This window comes from Triturus cristatus, chromosome 1_1 (genome assembly GCF_964204655.1).
Source record: "Triturus cristatus chromosome 1_1, aTriCri1.1, whole genome shotgun sequence".
NCBI lineage: Eukaryota > Metazoa > Chordata > Amphibia > Caudata > Salamandridae > Triturus > Triturus cristatus.
Window position 1 is genome coordinate 958571051 of NC_140579.1, and position 21374 is coordinate 958592424.

Sequence of the window (21374 nt, forward strand, 5' to 3'; positions counted from 1 at the left end):
TGATTGCGATCACTTTCGCGGCCGTGCTTGGCATAGCCAATAGGTCTCGCTTTTGGGCCCTTATAATTTAGTTATGCAACTGTTGCATGGCTAAATACTTATAAGGTCCCAAATGTGAGACCTATTGGCTATGCCAATGCTTGTTTTTAAAGTTGGTGCGTGGATGGTCGTTTGTTTGTATACCCATCTCTTCTAGTACTTGTGTGTCCGTTATATCTGTCTCATCAATTTCATGGACTAGTTCATATGCGGTTCTAAGAGCAGTTGTTTCGGCGATGGTATATCCTTCTGTTTGTGAAGATAATTTGGGATCTGCCCCTGTGCGCCCTGTGTTGATTTAGAGGGCATTTTTGTAATGAATTTTTTAAGTTTTCGTTTGCGGATGTATTTATAAATATCTATCCTGGTTTCGACTGCATCTTGATGTCTTTCAGGACAGAATGTTAATCCTTTGTTGAGTAGGGTACGCTCCGCTTGGGACAGATTATAATGAGACAGGTTAATTATCAAGTTGGGTTCCACTTTAATGTCCATTACATCATTTATTTTCTCATCACTGTTCGGTTGCGTAGATGATATCTTTGTTTTTCTGCTTCTTCTTGTTTTTCGCCACGGTTTTGTTTTCCCAATTGGCCCCTTCCTCGTCCCCTTGTTTGTCCTCTGCCTCGTCCCCTTCCTCTTATTTTTGTATTTTGTTGGTCCTGGTAAAGTATTTTCGTTTCTTCTAAAAAAGAAAACTTTCTTGTCAAGGCTGATTGGTGTTCACCTTCGCTTAAGTCTGACTCTGACTCACTTGGCGTCCTATATGGAGATTCTCGTACATAAGGCTGTTTACTATCCAATTGTTGTTTCAAAATATCGAATCTCTTAGCGAAAGTGAAAATTGTCCCATTTTCATAATCAGATTCTTCCCTCCTAAATTTGCGTTGTTTTCTTTCTTGAACTTCACTCTCATATTTGTCTAGATTTTTATCCATTATCATCCATAGTTTGTATATGCTCTCTTCTTCTTGCCCTGATGATTTAATTTGTTGCTCCATTTCCTCTATTTTGATATGCAATTCTTCAACGTTCTTTTTAGCATATTTGATGACAATAAGCATCATCGTACAGGAGCATTCCACATTATTTTTCCCCCATTCATCAAGCATTAAAGGGCTGGTGTCAGGATGATTTGGCAATGTGAATATCGTAAACCTTGGGGTACAAATTCGTATTCAACGTACTTTTCCAGTGTTATTATCTCCCAGCTGCGTAATATTTCTTTCCGAAGCAGTTTTTCCATTTGGATGAACAGTTGTCCACTTGTGGACAAACTGATGTGAAACTCAGAACAGACCGCAGAGAAATTTTTATTGCCGAATTCCGCTGAATATGGACCTAAGTGATTTGATATAAATGATAACAGGAATATTAAAGCCTTGAAAAAGCCAAAGTCTGATAGACACTGAAGGGCGAAACACGTGTCGGCTGTTCGGCTCCTCGGAAAAGGAACAAATTATCAATGTGGATTATTCCTTTTTTCTGCCTGTGCACAAATAAAGGTTCATGTTGAAAAATACTTCTAAGCATTCAGCAATCACTAAGAAAGAATACTACAAATTTGGAGGCGGAGTATGTCTCATACTTAAGTAATATATAAATAATGAGGTAAGAAAGGTTCAACACCTCGAGAGAAGTCTCCTCATCACCCGAACAAAGGCATTAGAACTCAGACTGGGACCTTTTTTTTAACCTTCCAATGTAAACTCTAGTTGTTTAAAAGTATTTGTTACTACATTTGGCGATGTTGTTCTCCCAGTGGATGTTAGAGCAATGGGCAGTGACTTAGTGACCATACTTTCAGCTTTCTCCATTTGTTTGGCTGCTCTCTGTTCCATAGTATTATCCTGAATCAGTGATTGATCATACTTGATTATGATGAATGTATCTAGAGTCTATATCTATTTCCTAGGCTCTATTTTACCCAACTTATGCTACTTTTGCGGAGAGTCAATAGTATTTGATGACATATGAAAGGGGGTTATTTGAAACACCCCATTGGTCACAGGTTACATCCAGGATAGTGTATATTGACGATATTTGTCTAACTTACTACGTGGATTGTAGTAATCCCTTGTGGCAAGATATACTCGCTACAGCACAGTTACAACAGTTTAGCTGGCGATTAACTAAGAATCACGCGAAAATGTCACCACATGGACCGTGATCTGCAGTCAAACAACAGGCAGTGAATTTCAGAGAGCGACTGGTCGAGCGCCGGGGTGAAGCTTCGGAGGACACCGCTACGTCCGGGAGTCTCCCAGATAAGCAAAATGCTTGTCTTTCTGAGAACACTGTTGTAACTGTGCTGTAGCGAGTGTATGTTGCCACAAGGGATTACTACAATCCACGTAGTACGTTAGACAAATATCGTCAATATACACTATCTTGGATGTAACCTGTGACCAATGGGGTGTTTCAAATAACCCCCTTTCAAGTGTCATCAAATACTCTTGACTCTCCGCAAAAATAGCATAAGTCGAGTAAAATAGAGCCTAGGAAATAGATATAGACTCTTGATAAATTAATCATAATCAAGTGTAATCAATCACTGATTCAGGATAATACTATGGAACAAAGAGCAGCCAAACGAATGGGGAAAGCTGAAAGTATGTTCACTAAGTCACTGCCCATTGCTCTAACATCCACTGGGAGAACTACTTTGAAACAACTGTTCATCCAAATGGAAAAACTGCTTCGGAAAGAAATATCACGCAGCTAGGAGATAATAACACTGGAAAAGTACGTTGAATACGGATTTGTAACCCGAGGTTTACGAATATTCACCTTGCCAAATCATCCTGACACCAGTCCTGAAATGCTTGATGAATGGGGGAAAAATAATATGGAATGCTCCAGTACGATGATGCTTATTGTCATCAAATATGCTAAAAAGAACATTGAAGAATTGCACATCAAAATAGAGGAAATGGAGAAACAAATGAAATCATCAGGGCAAGATTAAGAGAGCATAAACAAACTACGGATGATAATGGATAAAAATCTAGACAAATATGAGAGTGAAGTTCAAGAAAGAAAACAACGCAAATTTAGGAGGGACGAATCTGATTATGAAAATGGGACAATTTTCACTTTCGCTAAGAGATTCGATATTTTGAAACAACAAAATAAAACTCTACACAAACCTCCGGGTCGTCCTATAATCTCCAGCCGTGGATCTCTCTATGAAAATATAGCTGACTATGTTGATCACTTCTTAGCGCCAATTGTCCCAACTCTGAGCTCCTTTATCAAAGACACAGGTGACTTTCTGAGAATTCTGATGGAAACTGAATGGCAATCAGACTATTTATTAGTGACGATTGATGTCGTTTCATTGTATACATCAATCAATCACAATATAGGACTGGCAGCCACAGCATATTTTCTCAAACACAGACCAATTGGGGAGTTACAACACACTAATATGCTGATGGAAATGATTGAATTATGCCTGACGAACAATGTGTTTTTATTCAACAAACAAATGTATTCCCAGAAGTGTGGTACTGCTATGGGAGTTTCCTTTTCTCCAAGCTAGGCTAATCTCACCATGGGTTGGTGGGAGAAACACATAGCTTGGAGAGAAGAAAACAACCCATACACCACATATGTGGTATTATGGTTGCGCTTCATTGACGACCTTTTCCTATTATGGAGAGGATCAAAAGAAAAACTTGTGGAATACATAGCAGTACTTAATCGGAATGACATAGGCCTCAAATTCACATATAATATACAATAAGCTTAACACTCCTTCAAGACTTAGCCTGAAGGCTGCTCTCCACAGCTACCACTAGGATAGCTTTCTTTAAAGGTTGTCTTAAACCTAACATCAGTAAGAGTCGAATTGGACTGGTGCAAGGTGTCCCTATAACTAGGAGACAGCATATGCCAGGCCAACTTCTCACAATAATTGTTAAAGAACACGTGCGAGTGAATCGCATTTGTACAAACCCGACTATACGCATAGATTAGTGCAAATGCAAAGCGTTAGAGTGTAAACATTTTAATCACTCTTACCGGAGCCTATCTTAATGAAAACAAAAATAACAACACCTGTAATATGCCGATGTTTGATGCGCATATCGGATCAGCGGAATCAGCATGATTTGAATAGCACGCAATTGTGCATGATTGGTGCAATGAACTACCATGCCCATAATGCCTTATTGTTGGCTACATGGAATTTTGGTATAAATAGATGAAATAAACAAAGGACTTATGTAACTACCGTGATCAAGAACTGTTCAAGTTTGAAACGCGTAGGTGGAGAGAAGGTCATTAAACTCGTGTTGAAATCCAGGAAGAGTGCGGCGTTTGATTTTCAAATCTTGCTTTGACAATAATTATGAGGTTTGGCCTTACCTCACCGCCGGCACCAGCTATTGAGAGCTCCCCCCGCAAGGACGATTTGTTTATTATATGTATATATATATATATCTCCTACTGGCAGTCGCCAGTAGGTAGTTATGGTTAGGACCTCGTTTCTATTCAAAAAGCGTTCTTTCTTTTGCCAATATCTTTGGCGCTGGTTGACGAATCTTCGCGAAATTTTCAAATCTAATGGGGCGCTCCGGTCAGCTCCTGTCTTGAAAGTTTCGGGGTGATTCGTCAAGCGGGGGCCGAGAAAAAAGGGGGGTCTCAAAACACATTTTCCCCATGTTAATTTCTATAGGAAACTTTCGACACGGCTACAGCCCGAACTGCTGAAAGGTTAAATGGTGTCAATCCGTTCAGTAGTTTCTAAGAAATTCAAAAATATCGATATCTGGGCGGAGCCTAACTACACATCTCATTGTGATATCTGATTGTCTGTCAGCTTTTCATCCTGGAATTGCTGGCAGCCATCTTGGGACCAATATACATGATAGCACCCCATTGGAATGCATTATAGTGAATAGAAGATTTTCCGGGTCACCAAAAGGAGAACTATAAAGGGTGATAACAGACTTTAGTTACATTAGAATTAATTTATTGATGGTACCATACTAATTTTAGGAATTGTGGTGTGTTCTAAGGTGATTTTACCCTGTGAAAAACCTTATGCTGGGATATCATGAATCATGTTTGAGAGAAAACTATTTTCTCATGCTTGTCCCATAGAGGTTTGGAAGGTGCTCCAGAAGCTAAAATGAGAGCATATTTTCTGTAAATTCACATTATATTTCTCAGTCATGTGAGACTGAAGTCTTACATTCTCAGTAAAAATGTACATCCAACAAGGGCAGAGACTGTCAGTTGATTCCTTTGTGTTCTACTGCAGCTTCCCAGAGTGTTCTAAAGAACAACTAGAGCGCTAACTGCCTTACTTATTACAAAAGTATGGCACACCTGAAGCCATCTTGATTGGAATAAACTGGTAACACTTAAAACATGTAATTTAAAAAGGAACAAAATGAGGGGGTTCATTTTGCCATAGAAATTATGGTTAGTGCTGCAGAAAGAAAACTTTGGGCATGTTTTAAGTGAGATCTCATATCCTCTTCTATTTCATTAGAAATTTCTGACATGCAGGCTGAAACAATCACTTTCAATACCAACAGTAGACTTCCAGTTACCTCCCTGGTGAGCAGTAGCTTTATTGCAGTGATCTAATGGGCAACTAGAGTGTTTACATTCTGAATTTATGGCAAATGTGTGACACATCTGAATGCCTTCTTGATGGAATCAAAGTAAAAAACTGAAAGCATTTCCTACTGAGGAGACTGCACTAAATGAGGAAATTAGGAAACTTGATAACAAATAAGTCTCCCAAGATGGCCACTGTGAGAAGTTGGCCTGATGTATGATGTCACTAGTTCTAGTGTACACCTTATATCAGTCCAAACAACCCTTATGGTGATTGGTTGTAAAGTCAACCTTATAGACCAGCTATCCTAGTGGTAGCATGGACAAGAGCAGTCTTAGGCTAAACTCTGAATGGCATGTGAAGCCAGCTGTGATACCATATATAATCCCTTGAATACCAAATGAAAGGACACCACAACAGATATATATATAAAATAAAGTGTATTTATTCTAGTCAAACCCTCAGCACTCTTTATGAGATTAGAGGTAAGTACAACACAGTCTTATTTAAGCATACATTAAGTCACACAGGTAAGTAATACAGTTAGGCCCTAGGGGCCACGCAAACCATATACTAAGTAAGTGGTATAAGGACCACTGTCACGGAAATAGGATAGGCCTAGGCCTAGGGAATCCCTGGGGCTACACTACACTAGCAACAGTTAGGAAGTGGGAGGCCCACGGGATTCAGGTGCAGAGTGGAAACACTCACGCGTAATGCGTAAAAGTCGATAGAAATAGTAGTTGTTAGCAATTAACAGTTTAAGGACACTTCTAAAGCAGCTAGAGAGTCGAGACTCGGAAACTAGACCCTAGGATAGTCACTACCCTTGTGAGCACCAAAGTACCCAAGTTACCTAGCCCACAGGCTGCGGGTGCATAGATGTGAACTTGCGTCGTGTTTCGTCGTGGACTTCTATGGATGCCTGAAGGAAAGTTGCTGACAGGCAGTCAGTGAAGAGACAGAGTCAAGGTCACTAGCCAGTGACCCCGTGGAACCAGGAAGGAACCAGGCAATGTCGTGAAGATTGCAGGTGAAGGTGAAGCTTGTCGTTGCAGTCACGAGGACCAGGGAACGTCGAGGATGACCAGGACCAGGAGGCGAGTTGTCCCACGAAGGCTCTTGCTGTCGGCGGCGTCGAAGTTGGACTAGGACTCACCAAGCCTTGGCAAGCGGAACCCACGAAGAATGGAGGACTTGCTTCTGGTGCAGACCAGGAAGGTCTGGGGTGCTTCTCTTTTGCAAGGAAGCGGGAGCCAGTCTGGAGGAGCCAAATCAGCGGTGAAGATTTCTGGATGCGTCGTCACAAAGGCCACTAGCCAACGGGCAAGCAACCGGACCGACGCGGCAAGCAGGAAAATGCAGAAGGGCCCCACGCAGGACTCGTGGAGTGTGGGGGGCTGATCTTTGGTGCAGATGGTGCTTGGGGTTGGGGCTTCTCAATCCCCGGTGCACAACTTCGAGGGTGCCTCAGAAGCTGCGCTGGAAGATACTAGCCACTTTTCCCAGGTAGCCGGTCCCACGTCTCTCGTCGCCTCCACGGATCTCAGCTCGGCTGTGGATGTGGATCAGGGTCGGAGAAGTCTGGAAGTCAAGGCTCTGGTCAGGCTCTGCAGTCGGTCCCTCGTAGAACTTCAGCAAAGCAAAGGGTAGTCTCTTGATGGTGCCTGTTTGCACAGGGTAGCCACTCCTTGGCCACAAGGGAGATTCTTCAGTCTTCTTCTTTCGTCGAATGTCGAAGGTCTAGAGTTTCTGTTCAAGTTGCAGGTTCAGGATAATCTAATCTCCTGGGGCCCAGCTACCACTCTTATACTAATCTGGGGGGCTGGGTTACCTGCTAGGTCACGCCTTATGGGTGGGACCTGGGAGGGGGGTGGTTACACCCCCTTCCCTTTGTCCAGTTTCGTGCCAGGACTGGGGCTGGAGTGCCCCAGCACCGGTTTGAACTGGACTATGCACGGGACACCTTGTGTGCCCCAGGCATGTCTCATTCTTTTCATCCCTCCCTGCCCCAATACACTAAGGCCTGTCTGGGGTGGTGCTCGCACCTCCCAAGGCAGGAAACCTATTGTCCAAGCCTCCCTTGCCGGGATCACTCCCAGCAGCAGGAGGTCAGACTCGTGTCTGTGGCAGCAGCATCCATTTTGTGATGCTGGGGCTCTGGTTAACTTTAACCGGGTAAGTAGGATACAACATGTCTTCTCCCTCTAGAAGGGAGGGATAATATCCTTATCCCCAGAAATGGGATGGGGGTATTATTCCAAAGTGTTAGACACCTTACACGACATGTTTTGATAAAGCCAAACCATAGTTACCATAACCGTTTAAGATTATAAGGCACTTTAAGAGTATATGGTAGGCTATATCATAGAACAGCTATAAGGACATGGTTCCGAAAGCTGCAGACAGGCTCAGCTCATGCTAGAGCACCATCTCACATGTTACCAAGCACTCTGCCTCCAGGATTGTTAAGGCCTGCCATAGGAGTGGCTGATAGGTACACATGTGTCTATATGTAAGTTAGGTATAGGAATACTACACCTAAGCAAGGAGTGATTACACAACCTTGCCCCAGCTGAGTGATCAGCTAGTTGTGTCATAATGGAAGGCCAGGCCAGGGGTGGCATAATACATGCTGCAGCCCCTGGTAGGCCTAGGGTACACCTATGCCCTGGGTACCTAAGGTACACTGTACAGGGGCCAATAAGGTGATCCTATCCAAATGGGTTATGCACCTAAAGTACATAGTATCAATTTAGAGAGAGAACAGCAGGGCTGTGGGTCTGATTAGCAGGCCCACAGCCACATCGAAGTCGAAAACCAGTAAAGCAAAAGCAAAAAGTGGGGGTGAACATAGAAAGCAGACCCTACTCTCCTACACCCACCAGAGAAAACAAGAGCCCAAATGTAGCACAAATATCACCCAGATGTAGCCCACATATAGCCCAATGACAGAAGTGTGCAAAACACTTTTTTTGTTTGTTTCAGTTTTATATAGTGCATACTGGTCAGGTATTGGAGCGTTGCTCTTACTTGGATCCCTTATTGCGTATTTTGCACGAAGTACATGAGATTGATCTTGCGAAACATTGAACTTTACTATTCTGTTAACCTGAAGTTGCTCTGAACCGGGCTTTGTAACACCCGTTTTTACCTACTGGTTTTAATTAATTCTCACTGTATTGTATTAAGAAAGAGAATTTACTGATTTTATGTACACTTTTATGATCTATGTTTCTAAATCAGATCGAATGAAGTTTAACGAATTTAATTGAAGTATCCCAAGATAACCACCAGAGAAAAAGGAGCCCAAATGTAGCACAAATATCACCCAGTTGTAGCCCACGTATAGCCCAATGACAGAAGTGTGGAAAACACTTTTTATCCTTTGTTTTTTTGCAGTTTTATATAGTGCAGGCTGGTCAGATATTGGAGTGCTTTACATGAGCATTGGTTACATCATACAAGGACAAACTCATTTTGGTTGTAGGCATGGGGAGATTAAGTGGTTTGACCAGAATCACAGAATGTCGAGCTGAAGCAGAAACTCCAACTTGGTTCCTCAGTTGCTCTGGAAGTAACACCACATTCTCTCCCCTAAGCGTAACATTTAATCAAGTGGTCAACTGGATAAAAAAAACATAAAGATAACAAATAATTTAAAAGTGCTTTGTCGCTATTTGACAACTCAGAAAATATGTCCTCAGTTTAGTTTTTTAAAGCACTAACCATAATTTCTATGCAAATAGGACCCTCTTGTATCTATAATTTCTAAAGAAAATGCTTTAGGTATTACAGTTTTGATTACTTCAAGATGACGTCAGGCGTGCCACACTTTTGTAATAAATATAGAATGTTAGCAGTCTAGTTGTCTCTTTCTGCAGTCTCTTGCCTCTTTCTGCACCTCTCTTGCCTCTTTCTGCAGCTCACTCTCTTCTTTCTGTACCTCTCTTGCCTCTTTTCACCTCTCTTGCCTCTTTCTGCACCTTTATTGCCTCTTTCTGCACATCTCTTGCCTCTTTATGTACCACTCTTGCCTCTTTCTATATCTCTCATGCATCTTTCTCTACCTCTCTTGCCGCTTTCTGCACCTCTCTTGCCCCTTTCTGCAACTCTGTTGCCTCTTTATGCACCTCTCTTTCCTCTGTATGCACTTCTTTTGCTTATCTCTGCAACTCACTCTCTTCTTTCTGCCCCTCTCTTGCCTCTTTCTGTACCTCTCTTCCCCCTATCTACAGCTCACTCTCTTCTTTCTGAACCTCTCTTGCTTCTTTCTGCACCTCTCGTGCCTCTTTCTGCACCTCTCATGTCTCTTTCTGCACTTCTCTTGGTTCTTTCGGCAACTCACTCTCTTCTTACTGTACCTTTCTTGCTTCTTTCTGTACCTCTCATGCCTCTTTCTTAACCTCTCTTGCCTCTTTCTGCAACTCACTCTTCTTTCTGCACCTCTCATGCTTCTTTCTGCACCTTTCTTGCTTCTTTCTGAAAATGTATTCCTCTTTCTGCACCTCTCTTGCCTCTTGATGCACCTCTCTTGACTCTTTGTTGCTCTTCTCTTGCCTCTTTCTGCAGCTCATTTGCTTCTTTCTGCACCTTTCTTCTTCTTTCGCTTGACTCTTTCTACACCTCTTACCTCTTTCTGCACCTCTCTTGCCTCTTTCTGCACCTCTCTTGCCACTTTCCGTGCCTCTCTGCAGCTCACACTCTTCTTTCTGTACCTCTCTCGCCTCATTCTACACCTCTCTTCCCTCTTTCTGCAGCTCACTCTCTTCTTTCTTCACCCCTCTTACCTCTTAATGCACATTTTTGCCTCTTTCTGCACCTATCTTGCCTCTTTCTGTACCTCTCTTGCCTCTTTCTGCATCTCTCTTGCCTCTTTCTTCACCTCTCTTGCCTCTATCTGCACCTCATTTGGCTTTCTACTCAACTCTTGCCTCTTTCTGCACCTCTCTTGCCTCTTTCTGCACCCCACTCTCTTCTCTCTGCACCTATATTGCTTCTTTCTGCACCTCTCTTGCTTCTTTCTGTGCTTCTCCTGCTTCTTTCTGCACCTTTCTTTCTTTTTCTGCATTTTTCTTGCATCTTTCTGCACCTTTCTTCCTCTTTCTGGACATCTCTTGCCTCTTTCTGCACCTCTTGCCTCTTTCTGCACCTCACTTGACAGTTTATGTGCCTTTCTTCTTCTTTCTGCAACTCACTCTCTTCTTTTTGCAACTCTCTTGCTTCTTTCTGTGCCTCTCTTGCTTCTTCCCACACTTCTCTTGCTCCATTCTGCACCTCTCTTGCCTCTTTCATCACTTCTCCTGCTTCTTTCTGCACCTTTCTTCCTCTTTTTGCACCTCTCTTGCTTTTTTCTGCACTTTTCTTGCCTTTTACTGTACTTCTCTTGCCTCTTTCTGCACTTCTCTTGCTTCTTTCTGCGCCTTTCTTTCTCTTTCTGCACATGTCTTTGTAGTTAGAAATTAGCATTTAAAAAACCTTAGAAATCTACTGAAAAAACACAGGTTTCAGGGATGTTATAGTTAGAAATTAGCATTTAAAAAACCTTGGGAAGATGGCGGTGCGGTAGGACGCGAGACTCTGCTCCTCCAGCCCTGCCATATCATTAGCTTTGTATTTGCCTCTCTCCCCGACATAGAACTCTCGGGAAATCAGTGGGCATCGACTCCTGCTCACACTGGTGCCTCGGCGAAGCAAAATTCGAATCGCTGGGCGCACCTACCGGATCCCCTTGCAGGGTGCGTCAGGGCTCCTGCAGCTTAGACGGGGGCTGCGAGATCGGCATTGGCAAGATCCCTGGTCCAGGTGAAGCGGCGTGGCTCCTGAGGCCGCGGAGCACCCGCTGTCCACTGCCTACTGCCCACATCCTAACCTGGAGTTTCCGAAGACTCCCGTAACCTACGGTGGTGAGTCGGACCTGGGCCGCGGCCTGCCAGGCAGCCGCCATCTTGCCTCCTTCCACGTGTGGGCCTGCGGTGGCTGGGCCCATATACTCTGCGGTGGCGGTCTCCCTGCTGGCAGGACCTAAAGTGGGCTGCCGCGCCTGACGGATGGTCCCCCAGATGCGCTCTGCCTCACGCGCATGACAGCTTCAGAGCACCTTCCTCTCCCCGTACCCAGCCCGCATCACTGAATAGGTGTGCTGGAGCCCATGGGACCCCCGCATCGGGACACAGCTTGGCGGGCACCTATCATCTACTCGTCTTCCTTGATGGCCGCAACCGCCTGAGGGGCTAAACATCCAACGGACCATCGCGACTGCCCGTGAGGATTTGCAGGTGCGTTCATCCCCCGGCGCACAGTGGGATCGGGGTCCCGGGAAAGGCAGGGGAGGCCCACGGACGGCCATTTTGTTTTTTACATCGCTCCACATGGTAAAAACCGCGATTCAGTCGAGGAGGCCCTACTTGATTGCCAGGGAGGAGAGAGCTCACTGAGGGGTCCATTGGTGCAGGAGAGAGCTCCAGACACCTGATTGCGACTGATTCTTTGCCCGGTGGTTGGCTGCTCCCTGGTTCATTGCGCGGAGCCAAGGAACGGGGTGCAGGGCCGGCTGAAGCACTTACGGGACACCCCAGCATTGATTCCCGGGGCCTCGCAGCGGTGCAGGAGAGCCTCCAGAGGGGTTGGCGCCTCCCCCCCCAATCTTTGTGGCTGTGTGACTGGGGGGTTCTTTGTCTTTGCCAGCTCCAGCTACCCCTGCAAGGTGGAATTCAGGACTCAGTCCCGACAGAAGAAGGGGGTCCTCCGACCACTGCTGCCGGGTCCTCTCCTTACCAGGTCCCACGCTTGCCTTGACAATTTAACCCACAGTCCCCTGGGTTCCTGTGTTGGGCTCCGCCATCAGGGTGCATCACGACCTTCTGAGAGTCTATACGGCTTGATTGCCCCCAGAAGCGCAGCATCGTACTAACCTGCATCCAGGCCCAGAACACAGTCATAGCTTTATTGTAGGGTTGGCGGTGTGTCTTCCGACCGTGGCCTTTGATCGCTCTCCGCTTGCCCTCGACACCTCGGAGCGTAGAAATGGCCACAGCCCAAGCTCGAAGGTAGAAGTCCCTTAAGGAACTCTTGCTCAAGCAGCCTGGAAGCATCTCAAGGAGCACCTAAGGACCAGGGGCACTCTGACTCGATCGACGAAGCAGATAGCCCTGCCACGAAAGCCTTCATGTTAGAGCTGTTTGCGGCGATTAAGGAAGACATCTTGTAGCTGAAAGGGCAGCTCACCTCTGACCTCAAAGAAGTGCACCGAGATGTAGACTCTTTCTGCAGGTGGGTGAAAGAGTAGCTGCACTGGAGGAGCATGAATTGGCGAGAGAAGATAATCTGCACCAACTACAGCAGGAGGTCCATCGCCTACGGGACTAAAATATGGATCTCTAGGCCCATGCTGAGGATTTTGAAAACCGGTCCCGAAGGAATAACATTCGCATCCGAGCAGTGCCCTGGAAGGCAGAAGGCGAAGACCTGCAAGAACATGTCCTTTCCCTCTTTCGTCAAATTCTGGGCGAGGATTGCCCACAGAAGATACAGATGGACCACGTCCACCGTGTGGGCCTCCCCAGGGGTGGCAAAGCACCTCCGCCCAATGTGTTGGCTTGCGTGCATTACTTCAAACTCAAGGAGCAGATCTTATGTATGGCGAGAGCGGCCCAACCGATTCAGTTCCGGGGACACACACCGGCCTTATTTCAGGACTTGGCGGCATCGACACTAGCGAAACTAAGGGATTTTCGAGTCATCACATCTTACCTCCGGGACAAAGGTATTCCGTATTCATGGGGCCACCCATTCCGCATCATTTTTAACCACCAAAGGAAGTTGAGGCAGATGCGTTCCCTCGCTGAGACCATGGATCTACTGGGAATTGAAGCAGATGTGAACTCGGCACCAATGGATAGCCCCTCAAAACTCGACAGGAAGAAGCTTCCCCAATGGCAGAAAGTTGGCAAACCCTCAGCCTCTACGAAACCGGGACCGGAAGAGATGACGAAAGAGCATGATACGGTGCTCTCCACCCTTTCGCAGTCCCAAGATCGCCCGTGTACCCCATGAACCACCTCTACTTACACCAAAGGGATGGCAGTAATTGTTGTGGAGCTGGAGGGGCCCAGGAAGGACCCATCCTTTCAGACTCCTTGGGCTCCACTGTGCGGCTCGTAAGTCGACAGGTCCTTTGTTCGGAGACACTCTGTCACGGTCTCGTCTCCTCTGATATTTCCTTCTGACAAACTTTGGTCTTCAGTTTTTTCTTTTTGTCCTACGCCCTCAATTCAAAACATTTGGGCTCACTATAGGCCAGCTCATGGTTTTGTACTACTATGGGACTGTGCCCTTCCGGGCTGTAAACAGTTTGTTATGTTCTTGTTGGGGTTTCTTTTCCGTTTTCTTTGGGGATTGTCCGTATCTCGCTTTGCAATCACTGCCTCCGTATGTTCCTACACATGCTCCAGCCCATCTCCTGCATTGCGCTCCCAGGGTCCTCAAAGCCCAGTAGACCTGCTCCCAGCTGCTACTTATGCCTAGAGATCTGAAAATTGTTAGCCTCAATGTCCTAAGCTTAAATCACCCCACCAAGCGCACTGCGATCCTCTCACTTCTAGAGCAGTCTGAGGGCGATATGTGTATGCTTCAAGAGACCCACTTATTGGCTAAGGACACTCTCCGCATGCGTTCCTGACGCTTTCCACGCCAATTCTGGTCCTCGGGTGGAGAAAAAGAATGGGGTGGCCATTCTATAAGGGGCTAAATTTGAGGGTAAGGTTTTGTCTACCTTCTATGTGTCCAAGGGGAGGGTTTTAGCTCTTAGGATCCAATGGGGCTCCACTGTTTTCACACTATTTAACTTATACGCGCCTAATATACAGCAAGAAACCTTCCTTCGCAGACATATATTGGAGGGTCTAGCCTCCCCTGACTCTGCCTTGATTGTAGGGGGGGACTTCAATCTAGGGATGGACAACGAGTGGGACCGATCAGGGCAACGACACACGTAGATAGGGGCCCTCTCTCCCGAGGAAAAGCACTGCCTGGAGGACAACGGCATCCATGATGTATGGCGCCTCCGCCATGCGTGCACACATGATTACACATACTATTCAGCAGCACACAAAACATACACAAGACTAGATATGCTCCTGGTTTCTAATGCTCTCCTTCCTAGGGTACAAGACCCCTCAATTGCTGTACGCTCCCTCTCCGATCATGCCCATATCTCCCTGTCATTGTGCCCCTAGGGGATCGGACATGCGCCGGCTCGATGGCGATTGCGCGTGGGTCTTCTGCACTCCCCCGCGGTGGTGAAGGAGGTACGCGCCAAGATTACGGATTACTTGCAACTTAACGATAATGGTGCGACCTCCCTGGCAGCGGTTTGGGATGCACTCAAAGCTGTCATTCGCGGAGAGTTCATTGCCATCTCATCCGCTGAGGCGCGGAAACGCAGAGACCAGCTTAGCCCTCGAACAGGAGGTGGCGGAATTGGAGGCAATACACAAACGTACTGGAGCCCCTCGGGTCTGGCGAGTGCTGGAAAAGAAACAAACCCTCCTTAAATGTCTAGACCTAGATAGGGCCGAATATGTCCTGATCCACCTTCGGCACAAGTTCTATCTGGGAGGTGACAAGTGTGGGAAGGTGTTAGCGCAGAAATTGCAGGGCAGTAGCTGGGGCCATCCCTTTCATCAGAAGCTCCACAGGGGAGAAACTCCATCTGGATTCCCAGATTGTCTAAGAATTTCGATGTTTCTATCACTCCCTCTATAGCCCCGACCGTCAGGATGCTCCTGAGTCCCGGGACTATCTAATGTCTAGCCAATTCACCCGTCTCCCGAAATCAGAAGCTGACCCTCTCGAAGCCCCTATTCGACTGGAAGAGGTTATCTCTGCCATAGCTAAACTGAAGCTAGATAAATCACCTGGCCCTGACGGTTACCCTGCTCTTTTTTTTCTATCACGAACTGGCCCCCTCACTCACTCGTCTGTTCAATTCCTTCCAAGATAGTGGGGCGATGACGAACTCGATGGAAGAGGCAGCGATTTCTGCGCTGCTTAAACCTAATAAGGACCCAAGCCACTGCGGTTCATACCGCCCAATCTCGCTACTCAATATCGATGCGCAATTGTTTACGGGCATCCTCGCTGCTCGGTTGAATCCCCTCATGGCTGGCCTCATCGACCCCGATCAGGCAGGATTCATCCCCACTCGGCAGGGAAGCAATAACACTAAGCACCTCCTACACCTCATTGACAGCGTCCACCGCTCTAATGTTGGCGAGGTGCTCTTCTCAGTGGACGCGGAGAAGGCATTCGACAAAGTATGCTGGCCATACCTGTTTGACGTCCTATGCAGTTTCGGGTTTGGCCCCCATTCTATCACTTGGATACAATGCATTTATCAGGCTCCTCAGGCGTTTTTGCGGGTCAATGGGATCTCCTCAGCCCCTTTTCAAATTGCCTGAGGCACGAGACAAGGGTGTCCCCTATCGCCTGTTTTATTTGCCCTTTACATGGAACCCCTCGCACAGAAAATACAGGATCACCCGGATATCCAGGGCCTCAAATTTGGGGGCGACTACCACAAGGTCAGCCTATATGCCGATGATATTATCCTCTCCCTCACGCAGCCCCTTACTTCCCTTCCCGCACTAGTAAATGAACTTGCAGCCTTTGGACAGATATCGGGCTTTAAGGGAAACCTTAACAAGTCTCAGGTCCTCAACCTGTCACTGCCACAGATTCAGGCAGAGGCCCTTCAACGGTCTCTCACCTTGCAATGGTCCCATGACCCGGTCCCCTACTTGGGTATCCTTCTGACCCCTTCAATCCCTCACACGCTGGAAGTTAACTACAAGGCTCTAGTGGCACAGACAAGATGTGCCCTGGATGGGAGGGCTAAACATACGCTATCATGATTCGGGAGCATCGCTGCTGTAAAAATGATGCTATTGCCTCACATCTTATATTTATTCCAAACCCTTCCATTGACTCCACCACCTGGCACCGAACGTTTGCTACAGCTGGCTTTAAACAATTTTGTCTGGGGTAACAAGAAAGCGTGCCTTTCAGTGGCTCAACTTTCACGCTCCAGAGACAATGGTGGGGTGAGGCTACCTCTCATCCATAGATACTTGCAGGCGGCTCATCTGCGTTATGTGCTGGAATGGAATCGCTGGACCTTTATGGACCAGGCGGTAGCGTGTGCAAATGTTTGGAGAGAATTTTGGCTTCCCCGACGCCTTTGTTCCTGTGGCCTCTATTCATCCCCAGTTACGGCAGCTACTATGAAAGTGTGGGATAAGGTGGTGCTAGCAAAAGGCCTCACCACATATCCCTCCCCATAACGCCCCTGGTAGACAATCCAGACTTTCCCCGGGTGTGAAGTCCACTGTCGCCCAGAGATGGAGAGAGGCGGGCTGCAAACGACTGGGACACCTGTTCGATCTCAAGAGCATCATTCCGTTTAGCCAAATCTGCCACGATATTGACCTTCCCCGCTCAGATGAATATTACCATGTGCAATTGCGGCACTGGGCCACTTCTCGGGCCTACCTTCCACAAGCCTCTCGTAAACTAACCCCTTTTGAACAATGGGTGGCGAAGAAAGAGGACGACAAACATCTCATATCAGAATTATATACGCTCCTTACCCCAAGTCTGAAAGGAACTCACAATCGTGGACAACTCAGATGGGAGGCAGAACTCGGTAGGGTTCTCACAGACAAAGAATGTGGTAACATTCATTATAGGGCGCACCACACTGCATAACATACAGCTGGGAACGAATTTGCGTTTAAAGTTGTGACATATTGGTACCTCACCCCTGCCAGGATTCACCAATGGAACAAAAACCACACCGAGGAATGCTGGCATGGTTGTGGGATGTGGGATGTCAGGCTCCCTTGCGCACCTACTATGGCATTGCCCGGGGCTAGAGCGATTCTGGGAATTGGTTCTCAATCAAATAATCAATCAATCAAAGCATTTGTAAAGCGCACTACATACCCATGAGGGTCTCAAGGCGCTAAGGAGTGGGGGAATGCTGCTAATGTTCGAAGAGCCAGGTCTTGAGGAGTCTTCTGAAGGTCAGTAGGTCTTGGGTCTGCCGTAGGCAGATGGGGAGGGTGTTCCATGTCTTGGCGGCGAGGTGGGAGAATGATCTGCCGCCGCCAGTCACTCTTCGGATGTGGGGGGATAGTGGCGAGGGCGTGGTCGGCGGAGCGGAGCTGGCGGGCGGGGGTTTAGAAGCTGAGTCGTCTGTTAAGGTATGCTGGCCCGGTGTTGTGGAGTGCCTTGTGTGCGTGGGTGAGGAGCTTGAAGGTTATCCTCTTGTTGATGGGAAGCCAGTGCAGGTCTCTCAGGTGGGGTGTGATGTGGCTGCGACGAGGAATGTCGAGGATGAGGCGTGCGGAGGCGTTCTGGATTCGTTGAATCTGTTTCAGGAGTTCGGCCGATGCTCCTGCCTAGAGGACGTTTCCGTAGTCCAGTCTGCTGCTGACGAGGTCCTGGGTGATCGTCCTTCTCGTTTCGGTGGGGATCCACTTGTAGATCCGGTGGAGCATGCGGAGGGTGTTGAAGCAGGAGGAGGAGACGGCGTTGACCTGCTTCGTCATGGAGAGGGTGGAGTCGAGGATGACCCCTAGGTTGCGTGCGTGGTCGGTGGGCGTTGGAGCTGTTCCTAGTGCGGTCGGCCACCAGGAGTCGTCCCAGGCCGAGGGGGTGGATCCGAGGATGAGGACCTCCGTCTTATCCGAGTTCAGCTTCAGACAGCTGTTTCTCATCCAGTCGGAGACGGCCTTCATTCCCTCATGGAAGTTGGATTTGGCGGTGTGGGGGTCTTTGGTGAGGGAGAGGATCAGCCGGGTGTCATCGGCGTAAGAGATGATGTTGAGGTCGTGCAGTCGGGCGTCGTGGGCAAGCAGTGCCATGTAGATGTTGGGCTGAGGGATGAGCCCTGGGGTGCGCCACAAATGATCTCGGTGGCTTCGGAGCAGAAGGGGGAGCGGCGGACGCTCTGTTCTGCCAGAGAGGAAGGAGGTGGTCCAGTCCAGGGCCTTCTCTTGGATCCCGGCGTCGTGGAGGTGTGTTCGTAGTGTGCGGTGGCAGACCGTGTCGAAGGTGGCTGACAGGTCCAGGAGGATGAGGGCCGCGGTTTCTCTGTTGTCTAGCAGGGTCCTGATGACGTCGGTGGTGGCGATGAGGGCAGTTTTGGTGCTGTGGTTGCTGCGGAACCCGAACTGGGATGGGTCCAGGATGCTGTTCTCCTTGAGTAATCTGGTCAGTTGTTTGTTGACAGCCTTCTCGGGGACCTTCGCCAGGAACGGGAGCAGGGAGATGGGTCGGAAGTTCTTGAGGTCCTTGGGGTCCGCCTTTGGTTTCTTGTTGTAAGGCGTTGATCTCGGCGTGCTTCCAGCTCTCCGGGAAGGTAGCTGTCTCGAAGGACATGTTGATGGCTTTCCAGAGATGGGGTGCGATGGTGGTGCTGGCTTTGTTGAAGATGTGGTGAGGGCATGGGTCTGATGGGGATCCGGAGTGGACGGAGTTCATGATCTTGATGGTGTCCTTGTCGTTGATGTGGGTCCAGGAGATCAGGCGGTTGGTGCAGGTGGTGATCATGGGGGTGGAGATCTGAGTGGTTGACGGGGCGGTCACGGTGTTGAAGCTGTCGTGGATGTCTGTGATCTTGCGGTGGAAGAAGGTGGCCAGCGAGTCGCACAGGTCTTGTGAGGGTGGAATGTTGTTGGTGTTGGAGAGTTCCTTCACGATGTTGAAGAGCTGTTTGCTATTGTGTGCGTTGTTGTCTAGGCGGTCTTTGAAGGAGGTCCTTTTGGCGGATCTGATGAGGTGGTGGTGTCTGCGGATGGCGTTATTGTGGGCTGCGTAGCTTTCCGGTGTTCATTCACGGATGCAGTTATTCTCTAGCTTTCGGCAGGTTTGTTTGGAGGCCTGGAGGTCTTCGGAGAACCAGCTAGCTTTCTTTCTGGTGTGGCTGTTGTAGGGTTTCTTGAGTGGGGCAAGGGTGTTGGCGCAGTTGTCGATCCACTGTCTGAGGTTGCGGGCTGTGGCTTCGGGGTCGGTCGGGTCTGTGGGATGGCTTCGGGCGAGGGTGGTGGTTAGCTGTTCTTCAGTGACTTTGCTCCAGCAGCGATGAGGCTGAGAAGATGGGGTCCAGGGTGTGGCCGGCAGAGTGGGTGGGTGTTGTGACGAGTTGTCTGAGTCCGAGGTTGGCGAGGTTGTCGATCAGGGTGGAAGAGTTGGAGTCGTTGTTGTTCTCGAGGTGGAAGTTCAGGTCCCCGAGCAGGATGTAGTCCATGGAGGCGAGGGCGTGTGTGCTGACAAAGTCGGCGATGGAATCGCTGAACTGTGGTCGGGGTCCTGGGGCTCTGTAGACGAGGGTTCCTCTGAGGGTGGTGTTGGGGTCGGTGTGCATCTGGAAGTGCAGGTGTTCGGCGGTGCTGAGGGTGTCATCAGTGTATGTCAAGATTTTGAGAGTGTTCCTGTGGATGATGGCGATTCCTCCTCCTTCTCCGTTGGTGCGGTCCTTGCGGGTGATCTTGCAGCCTTCTGGGATGGCTATGGCGATGTCCGGTGCCGAGCAGGGGTTCAGCCATGTCTCCATCAGGAATGCGACGTCTGGGGTGTTGGAGTCCAGTAGGTCCCAGAGTTCAACGGCGTGTTTGCGTGCGGAGCGGGTGTTGAGAAGGATGCATCTGAGGTAGTTGGGTTCTTTGGTAGGTGGGTTGGCGGGCCGGACGCTGGTGAAGCTGCAGTTCCGGCAGGAGAAGGGTCCTTGGGTGCGCTTCGGGGTGGCCAGGCAGCAGGTGCGTGATCGTCCGGAGTTGAGTGCGTGGAGGGTGTTGGGGTCGTCGCTGAGCGCGGCCTCTGTGCAGCTGCTGCGCGGCCTCCATATGAGGGGATGTGGGAGGGAGGAGAAGCTGGAAGGCGGGGCGGAGAATGTGAGGGCAGGGGGGCAGGGCTGCAGGGACGCAGCGGCGGGAAAACGGGCAAGGAACAGCAATTAGGCACAAAAAAGAAAACAATTTAGGCACAGAAAGAAAACAAGTTAGGAATAGAAATAAAACAAGTTAGGCACAGAAAGAAAACAAGTTAGGCACAGAAACAACAAGGTTTAAGCACAACAATGCGGATACGGGCGGCGAGGCAGGCAAAGACAGGCAGAGCCGTGCAGCAGCGCGGGAAGCGACCTGCCTGCGAGCAGAGTCAGAGGTCGCTCCTTTCACCGCTGCGCAGCCTCCATATGAGGGGATGTGGGAGGGAGGAGCAGCTGGGAGCGGGGCGGCGCATGGGAGTGCAGGGGGGCGGGCCGCAGGGACGCAGCGGTGGGAAAACGGGCGAGGAACAGCAATTAGTCACAAAAAAGAAAACAATTTAGGCACAAAAAAGAAAACAATTTAGGTACAGAAAGAAAACAAGTTAGGCACAGAAAGAAAACGAAGGTGTGAGAAAGAGGAACGATCACTGGGCTTCACATGAGAAAGTCTACCATACTAGAACAGTGGGGGCTGAGGGTCAGGGTGCCTCACTGAGAGAAGCTGTTGATGATTTTAGGTCACAGAGGCCGGGAGCCAGCTGTGTTCAGAAAAATAGGTACAGAACTCTGGTCAATTTAACAAGGGCCTACAGATTAGGCTGGTAAGGCCTATGTAATAGTTTTCAGGCTGGTTGATGTGGCAAGGCTAGGCCAGGGCATGCTATAGGCTCTGGATGATCTTAGCAATGGAGCGGTTCACATGAATCCAGA